Genomic DNA, 10148 nt, shown 5'->3' on the forward strand with positions numbered 1-10148 from the left:
AGGGCAACAGTGATCGCACAACAGTAAATGATTGCAAAGATGAACTTTTATGTTTTGATCCACATTGTTAACATAAATAGTAAAGAGAGTGGGTCCTAAGGCAGAACCTTGTGGCACACCTTTTGTAACACCAAGAAAGCTGGAGGAGAGACCACAGAACTGCACACATTGCTTATGATTGGTGAGATAATTCGAGAACCACCCAACAGCTTGATCTGATAGGCCTGTATCTGACAGCCTCCGAGATAAAATATCATGGTCAACGGTATCAAAACCCTTGGACAAATCAATGAAGTGTGCCGCACAATAGTTCTTGGCATCCAAGGCTTCCACAACATCATTTAAAACTTTCATTGATGCAGTTACTGTACTGTGCTGCTTCCTAACACCAGACTGATGAGGAGATAAGATACTGTTTAAAGTCAAGAGCTCCTTGATCTGATCATTCACCAGCCTTTCAAGAACCTTAGCTAAGATACAGAGTTTGGAAATGGGTCTGCAGTTGTTCAACTGCGTAGGATTACCGCCTTTCAGTAGAGAAAGTACAAAAGCAGGAATGACATTGTTTTGGACAGAAAGATTGAAAATATGTGATACTGGTTCAGCTATGATATTTGCTGCCAGGCACAAAAAGTAAGGTGGGAGGTTGTCAGGACCTGCAGATTTTTTAGTGTCTAGGTCCTTTAAAACCTTCCAAACTTCTGTGACAGAGAAAGGTGTGAAGGTAAAAGTCTTTCTGCCTGAGGCATGACTCGTACGGGGAAATTTGTCTGATTTACCATCAGATACTGTGTCAAACAAGGAGCTGGACGCAACAAAGTGTTTATTAAAACAATGAAGTATCTCAGTTTTATTTGACACAGAGGCAGAGTCAACAATTAATTGAGGAGGTAGCTCTGATGAGCAAGAGTTGGCAGAGAGAAACTTTATAGTTTGCCAGAATGTCCTAGGATCATGTAGACCATTTGTGGTCTGAGATAGATAATAATCAAGTTTTGCTTTTTTAATGAAAGCAGTACGATTATGCAATTGTCAGATGTGTAACCAGTCAGCTTCAGAATCAGACTTTCTCACAGCTGCCCAGATCTGATTCCTCTTGTGTAAGAGGCTTGCTAGCTCAGAAGTGAACCAGGGGCTTCTCGTCCTTTCACCCTAAACCGGTGAAAAGGAGCATGTTTGTCTATAAAATAACTAAAATTATCATAAAAATATTTCCAAGCAAGATGAGTGTCATCAATCAATAAAATACGACCCCAGTTAAAATGAAATAAATCGTGAAGAAAGGCTTGTTCACTAAAGTGCTTAAGATTTCTCTTATTAACGATACGAGGCTTAGAACGGGAGATTTTGGTGTCCCTGACTGCCCTGACCACACAATGATCACTGAGATCATTAGCAAAAACCCCTATTTCTGAATATTTATGTGGCATATTAGTTATTAAAAGATCAATAAGAGACGATTTGTCTGGATATTTGGGGTTAAGACGAGTGGGACTTTCAATTATCTGTGTGAAATTCAAAGACATACAATGTGCTTTGAAATCAACAGATATGTGTGAAAGTCAGTCTCAAATGAAATCACCTGCCAGGATGATTTTCTTAAAGTCTAATTGAGATAAGTGTTGTAATAAGGAGGATAAAGTGTCGGCAGTAGCAGATGGAGGCCTATAGCAGCCAACAACAGTTAACAACTGACCACCAGATAAATCAAGCCATAGGGCTAAAAATTCAAACTGCTTAGGAGCAGATGTGGAGAGCAAAACTTGTGCAGGAAGACCAGATTTAACACAAATTGCTACACCACCACCTTTCTTGGACGGTCTGAGCGATAAATATTAAACCCATCAATTGCTACATCTCTATCTAATATAGATTTGGAGAGCCAGGTCTCAGAAATGACAATAACATCAACCCCAGTTGAACAAGCCCAGATACGCAACATGTCCATTTTAGGAAGCATGCTGTGGGCATTGATATGCAAGATATGTAACCCAGACAGATTCTTAAAATCAGCTGGTGTACTACATGTAGTCAAAGGACCAGGATTAGGCTGGATACCAGACAACAGTAGAAGCATAACTACCAAACATTTCCGAGTGATTTTTATGACAGACAAATTACTACAAGAGTTAGTCTTAAGGCAAAGGGCCTTGTTGTAGATCAACTGAGAAGAAGCAACACCATGAGAACAGCAGTATTGCATAACCCACAGGCAGTATAGATGGCAATGAGAGTCAGTTTGAGCAATACTTGCATGCAGGGACCATCCATTATGCCCACTTCTTAGTGAGGATGTTACACAACTTGTAGTTATCAACCATGGATGTAGGACATCTGGATTGCCAGTAGCATAGCCACTGAGATACAATGCCATGACAAGGCAGAAATTGAAGGGAAAATCATGACAGCAGCAGGAGAAAATAACCTCTCATGGCTATTACCTGTTGTGGACTGCAGGAATGTTGATTTGCATCCTGACATGAATTATGAAGAGGTTTAGGCTGTAGTTTACTTGAAATGATAGCAGGCAGGCAGGCAGGCAGGCAGGGGAGAGCAACAGGACAGCCACAGCAGTGGCAGCAGTGGCAGCAGCGGCAGCAGTGATAGTGGCAGTAGAGGCTCAGTAGGTAGCTGACCTGGTGGTAGATGTCCACAGCTGAAGCCTGGGTCTGGTGGTAGTTGGTGGTAGCTGGCCTGGTGGTGGATGGCCACAGCTGAAGTCTGGGTGTGGTGGTAGCTGGTGGTAGTTGGTGGTAGCTAGTGATATTACGCTCGAGCCAGTTTGCTCAACACATTGCCGAGCTTTTGAAGCGGAAGTGTTCGAAGACAGTGTTTTGATCCCTGCTTCTGCATGCCCAACAATCACGTGACTACCGAGAGCGAGGCCCTGTTACGTCACAACTTGTGTTGCGGTGCTCATAGACTGTATATGGTGGTGCTTTGCAGGAATTAAGAAGGGGTTGGACATTTCAATCTGTCCATGTCTTAAAAGGGGTCTGATTCACTCATCAAACTGGGGGTTTTTGAGAGGAGATTAAGCTAGTACATTTGCCATTTGGAAAGAAGCCAGAGAGAGAACACATTTAGGTAGAATTAAGTTTAGATACATTTAGTTACATTTCATACACTCAATAACACTCATAGATACATACACATAGATTCACACATACACAACACACATTCATTGATTCACAGAAACACACTACACATATAGTAGAATAGGTTATAGATAGGTACATAGAGAGAGTAGTTTGAGTGGTTGAAAGAGTGTGTTTGAGTTGTGAGAGTGCAAGGTGTCTATCTGAGCCCTACCTCTCCAGAGGAGAAGACCCGCTCACTTACTGGGCATCACGTCAAACTGTATCCAAACCTCTTCAGGATGGCCAGAAAATATCTCCACATGCCAGCAACATCTGTGCCATGTGAGGGGGTCTTCTCCAAAGCTGGAGAGGTAGTCAGCCACAAAAGAAACAGATGGAAACCATGCACTCCCTGGTTTACACTTCATTTATACTGCCACAATGGCAAAGTTGTAGAAGCACTACCATTCACTTCCACATCACATAATACTAGTGTCCCACACAAAGTAGCACAAGCACTTTCCTGTCCCCCAGTACCTCTATATACACCATAGATAGATAGATAGATAGCTTTATTTGTCATTGCACACTTTCATATACAATGAAATGACATTGAGCTGCCCTGCCAATGACAGCTCCAGCTGCTGCGTAGTGCTGCGCGGTGCCTTTCTTCAGAAAAAAAAAATAAAAAAACGACATGTAGGGATCTAGGTAGGGATAGCAGAGGGTAAAAGAAAAAAAAAGGCTCGTTGTATTAAATGAAACCTCCAATTATTGGGAAATTCGATTTGAGAAGGAAACCAAAAAAAACAAACCCGCAAAACAGGCAAAGCATGACTTCAGACAAGGATAGTAGGGATAAGGAAGTGGGGTGGTGGAGGGGGGAGCACCGCACAGTTAGCCGGTTCCTGTGCAGCAAAAATTTCTGCGCACGGATTCCTGGCTCCTGTGTATGGTGAGGAAAGCTTGTGGAGGCGGGGGGGAGGGGGGATATGGGAATGTGTGTGCGAATGTTTAGGTTTGCCCAATGCCCAATCATCTTTGTAGATGCTTGTTGGTCTTCCTCTCAATGACCTCTACGACCGTCATGGGGAACTCATAGACAGTGAAGAGTCAAAGGAGCCTGGGCAAGAGGCCATGTTGGTACAGCCATGTCTTAAACTTGCCTGAAAGTAAAGATTTATTGATCCTCTTCAGTCACTCCTCAGTCTGCTTCACTGCCTGAGCAACATTGGTGTCATCTCTCAGCAACATGTTGAACCACTTCTCCAGGCATTTTATTGAATTGTATTCGATGGATGGAATGACCTCGCCCTGAACTTGGAGACTGAACTTGCTGGTAACTCTGCCCTTCTGAATAATCAAGCGCCTGGACTTCCTGGCTTTGAACAGTATCCCTGCCCACGAAGCAATGCTGCCCAAAGTTTCCAATACCCATTTTGCTTGGACTTGAGTCACTGTTGTTGTTGGTGTCCTTGGGAAAGTGGGGGGGGGGGGGTTTAGGAGAGCTATCTCTTGGCCATGAAACTTCCAGAGGAGTTTGTTATTGTTCCAGGGGCGCCAGAATGTAATCAGTTATTCTCATGTTTGGGCGGGAGAGAAGTAATTTAGTAATTTAGACCCCAGCTGTAGCGATTCTCACCCTGATGGCTTCCAATCTGTGACTCAAATCAACAGTCACACCAAGCAAATTGTTCATCTTACGATTGAGTTCGTCATACCGAGAATCGGCAGCCGTGATCCGTTCGTTTGCATAGACCAGCAGAGTTTGGACGTCGTTTCTGTCTGCGGTCTTCCTGATTTTCCAGAAGCTCAGGCCAGTGAACAAGCCAATTATCAGCAGGCCTGTCATCATAAATCTGAATATATAAACATCTTCCACATCCTCCACGGATAGGAGTGCCAGGCACATGATCCCCTTCCACTTCCCCCAGGCGTCGATCACGTAACCAGAGGCGAAACTCCCATCCGGGCAGGTAGGCTCCCCTAGGCCTGTGCTCTTTGTGGCGACAATCTTGTCAATTGCATTGAGAGACCAGTTAATCAATTCCATGATCGATCTATACACACACACACACACACACACACACACACACATTTAAATATATATATATATATATATATATATATATATATATATATATATATATATATATATATATATATATATATATATATACAAAAACACATATACATGCATGCAAAAAAACATATATAACGTTTTAAAACATTTATTGCAAGTACAAAGCAGTGTGAGACCAGCAGTCCTGAGGCTTTTTCAGTTTTTTCCGCTTAGATGCAGTTCTGACACAGAGCCAGCAGATGTCACTCTTCTGGTTGTGTCAAATGCTTCGAAGCAGTGAGTCATTCTTGAAGCAGTTGTGTCAAAGTGGTTCATTGCTTCATGAAGCTTCACCATCACTAGTGGTAGCTGGCCTGGTGGTAGATGTCCACAGCTGGAGCCTGGGTCTGGTGGTAGCTGGTGGTAGCTGGTGGTAGCTGACCTGGTGGTGGATGGCTACAGCTGAAGCCTGAGTGTGGTGGTAGCTGGTGGTAGATGGATGGATGAATGAGCTGCAGCAGGACCTGGGCCTGGCCTGATGGATGGGCTGCAGCAGGGAGCCCAAGGCTTGTACAGCAAGACTGTCGGCTTGGCTGCTAGACAGGCCTAATTCAAATCCACCAAGTATCACCATTCATGTTGCCATTCCACTGCCACAAATTAATCCCAAAGGCCTTAGGTGAGAGGGTTTAAAAACATTTACTAAAATCCAATAGAAAAGGACTTTAAAAACCACTAAAAACAGACAGACACTGTACACAGACCCGCCTACACTGATGCTGCAGTCAGAGTTCTGAATTCTTCTTTAACATGCGTAGTTGTTCATTGTACCATGGAGCTATTTTATGATCATTTATTGCTTTTTTTTCAAAGGAGCAACAGTCTCAAATGCTGTACACAGTAGAGCTGAAGTCCTATTAAGGAGATTATCCATCTGTGTGCGACTAACATTAGAGGATTTGTGTTGCCACATGGCACTGAAGTAAATAATAATGGAATCATTTCCTTAAATTTAGTTATTGCAATATCAGATAAATATATGCTTGTAGTGGCACATTTTGGAAGTTGTTCATTATTGTAAATTGAAATGTTATTTAAAAATGACGGGGGGGGGGGGTTGGTACTGATGAAATCGTATTCATTTGGATAAGGTTGTTATGAACAGCCCTTCTATTGGTAATTTTAGACGTATACAATCTGAGTAGTTGTGGGCAGACACAGTCTCTATAGGATATTGGGACGGTGACAGAAGCATGTAAGACTGCAGCTCTGCTTCCTGGTCTCACCTGTGGACTGTCAGGGGTTTGATTTTCTAATAAATGTGAGTCCAGGAGCACACACACACAGCAAGGTCATTTCCAGTGTAAAGCTTCTGCCGGCTGCATCCACCACTCAGTTTCACAATCAATAAAGGAATATAAATACAGCAATTGCATGACTGTAGACTCTTAAACAGTGATAAGACATAGCAAAACAGAAGTAAACTCCAGCTCTATAAGTGCATTGTACCACCAAACAAAAAACATCATCTGAAAGCTTTAATGAAAGTATGTTATGGCTGATACATCTGTCTGTTCAGTGATACAGTGGTGGAATTGAAGGGTGAACTCTGTGCCTGCACTATAAATCAAAGCCTTTGTTGTAGGTGCTTTTCTATTGGCTAAATATCCAGCTATTTCTTGATTAATAACTATTTATCAGTCAGCACATTTTTTTGTGCTGCATCTCTGGCTATATTGTCATATTGAAGGTGAGAACAGGTTTTGATTTTTGTCCTTCACAGGCATAGTGGTACCAAACCTGGCAAAGAAGCTGTTTACAATCACTCCACAAAATTGTTGGTTGCCTCAAGTGTTTTCCAGCATTTCTTATACATTTTTTGTTTGTGTAGAAACAAGATGTAGATGAGATGGAGCAATTTCATTTTTAAGCTGTAGGACTTAGTAGGTACACATTCAAAGAAGGTGGTCACTACATAAATCCTTCATGCTCATCTAAGTGTTAAATTCACCTTCAGAACAGAAACAAATAAGCATTCTCCTATAGATAAGTTAACATGTCAAAAATACACTGCCTGTCCAAAAAAAAGAAAAAAAAAAACAGTCGCCACTTGGATTTAACTAAACCAATAGGTGAGAGCCTTTCATTGGATAATTACTGCAGTGATGAATATGTTTCAGCTGTAAAACTTATTTAACTCTAGCTGATACAGTGAGTAGCTTCTCATTTCTTAAACACCCGTGTCAGAAGACATATCCTGTGCTCATGGAAAGGATTCAATCTGTTTCCGAAGGGTCTAATTGTTGGCCTTCTTCAAGCAAAGAAAACAACTAAGGAGATGTCTGAAAATACTAAATTCAGGTTAAGAACCATCCAACGCATTATTAAAACCTGAAGGATAGTGGTGAACCATCATTTTCGAAGAACAAATGCGGTCAAAACAAACTCTTAGATGATCGTAGGAAATCAACAGTAGAACTCACAACTATGTTTAGTAGTGAAAGTAAGAGCATGTGCACACACAATGCAAAGGGAACTCAAGGGACTGGGACTAAACAACTGTGTAGCTCTAAGAAAACCACTGACCACTGAGGCTAATCAGAAAAAAAGGCTTCAATTTGCTAGGTAGTATAAAGATTGGTCTCTGGAGCAATAAAAGAAGTGGACTGGTTCCATTTCCCAGAAAAGGGCTTACTTTAAAAGTGTCAGGCATTTCTATTCAGCATTGTTCCAGTGACTGTTCCTGAAGGATTTGGGTATGCAGAATCCATTTTTGGAATATGCCGGATGAATTTTTATGTTGTTTTTGAGTTATAATTAAATATTCAAAATGGCGGCTGTGCGAACAATAATTCTTTATTACAACGATAATGATCCAAGAACCACCCAATAATTCAATAATTTTGAGTAAAATTATTCACATCCAAACAAAAATACACCTATTTCAAGAAAATAATTAGACTTTTAGACTTTTTTAATTAGACATTTTCTGGATTTTACAGGATTTTGTGAAAAATTGCAATAGCGGGTCTTGGTGTAAACAAATATTACCACTTTATTTTTAACAAAGTCCACAGATGACTAGGCATTGATGATTCAATATTATTAAAATATTATCTTGTCTTAAAATAATTTTATTGACATGAAATTTTTGAATATGGCACAGTGAAATGCAAATTAATTTAACAAGTCAAAACTGTAATTGCAATCCATGCTAGAATGCACTTCCACACAATAAAAAACTGTAAGAAAATGATGTTATTACAACTATTTTTTTTTTAAAACTTGCACAAGTGGAATTTTATTACATCAGTCCTCTACAACTTGTTCATATTTACATTTTGGACTTTGCTTGAACATCATAATGATTTCTGGTGTCTGAGGACTCTTAATTGGTGGATGGCATTCTCCTTTGTGTCTCATATGTGAAACTGAAGGAAGCAGGGGTTTTTTTTGTCTGTGAGGCACAAACGACCATCACACTTGTTGCATGCAGTTTATGTGCAGTACCAGTCAAATGTTTGGACACACCTTCTCATTTGGTAGTTTTTCTTTATTTTCATGACTATTTACATTGTAGAAATCTCACTGAAGGCATCAAAACTATGAATGAACACATATGGAATTATAAACAGAAAAGTGTGAAATAAGTCAAAATATAGTTTATATTTTAGATTATTTGCTTTGATTACTGCTTTGCATACTCTTGGCATTCTCTGGATGAGCTTCATGAGGTAGTCCATATGTGTTCATTCATAGTTTTGATGCCTTCTGTGAGAATCTACAATGTAAATAGTCATGAAAATAAAGGAAAAACATTAAATGACATGTTGCATACACTTGTGGTTGCCATCCTCTGCTACTTTAAGCAGGTAGCTGTAGCCTTTGGCCAGAAGCAGATGTCGTCAGGTGGTGCACAACCTTCACTTAGTGTTTCGACCCTCAACCCAACACTCTCCAGTTGGTGAGCCAGGAATGAGTGGCCAGCTCACTGCCCACCTGTTCCTGGCCTTCAGCCTTCCTCTTCTTGCTTAAGGCTGGGTTATGCTTTCCGCACAAATGAGCCGTGCGGAAATGAGATGCTTGGAAATCTGCTCAAGAGAACATGTGTGACTTTATACTCCATGCGGCATCTACTCCCAAACTGCAAGGGGGCAGTGTATCGCAAACACACGTCTACCTAGTCTACTCCAGTGCTAAACTAGAGTAGAAGAAGTTTGCCATTGTTTACACCACATACAACATGGTATTTTACCAAAAAGTAGCATTTCAGCAGTTAGTTTTAACTTCACACCATGAATTGTTCATAACCCAGTTATCACGGTGATCTCTGTGTGATGAATTGTATAAATGCCTGTATTTCTGAGCTTCCTGGGAGCTCCTGTTCTTCCACCAGTTTTCCACATGTCTCCATCTGCGTAGTTAGAGAAATTCGGAGGTGCACGACATGGAAATTTTCTGCTTGAGAAGGGCCGTGTGAGGGGGCGTAGCTGCTAAAATGACATAATTTGTCAACACGGAGCCGCACAGACCTCATGGATGCAGCAAGCATAAAACGAGCTTTACTCCAAATCCAACACGAGGTGCGTTCTGTCTCCACCCCCATCCTACAAGCAGCTTGCTTCTTGCAAACACCATGCCGACTTGGCTGGGAAGCCCCGGCACCCAATCTCTACTGTGAACAACCACGCCTGCCAGCCCTTGTCTCTGTACTCTTGGATAAGAGGCTGGTACTTTGAGGCCTTCGTCTCATGGGCCTCTTTGCAGCCTTTCTCCCATGGCACCGTCAGTTTGACCACAATTATCATCTCGTCTTTGGTTGACCACAGCACAATGTCTGGCCGGAGGGTTGTTTTAACCACCTCCGTGAACTGCAACCTCCTTCCTACATTAACACTCATCTCCTAAGAGCTTGCAGTCTGAAGGATGTTTGGCTTTGTTCTTGTGGTCTTAACAGGCCTAGCTCCCTCCTTAAGGAAAGAGATCACTCTCCTTGTGACTGTGCC

The sequence above is a fragment of the Amphiprion ocellaris genome, chromosome 12, assembly GCF_022539595.1.
Source record: "Amphiprion ocellaris isolate individual 3 ecotype Okinawa chromosome 12, ASM2253959v1, whole genome shotgun sequence".
Lineage (NCBI taxonomy): Eukaryota > Metazoa > Chordata > Actinopteri > Pomacentridae > Amphiprion > Amphiprion ocellaris.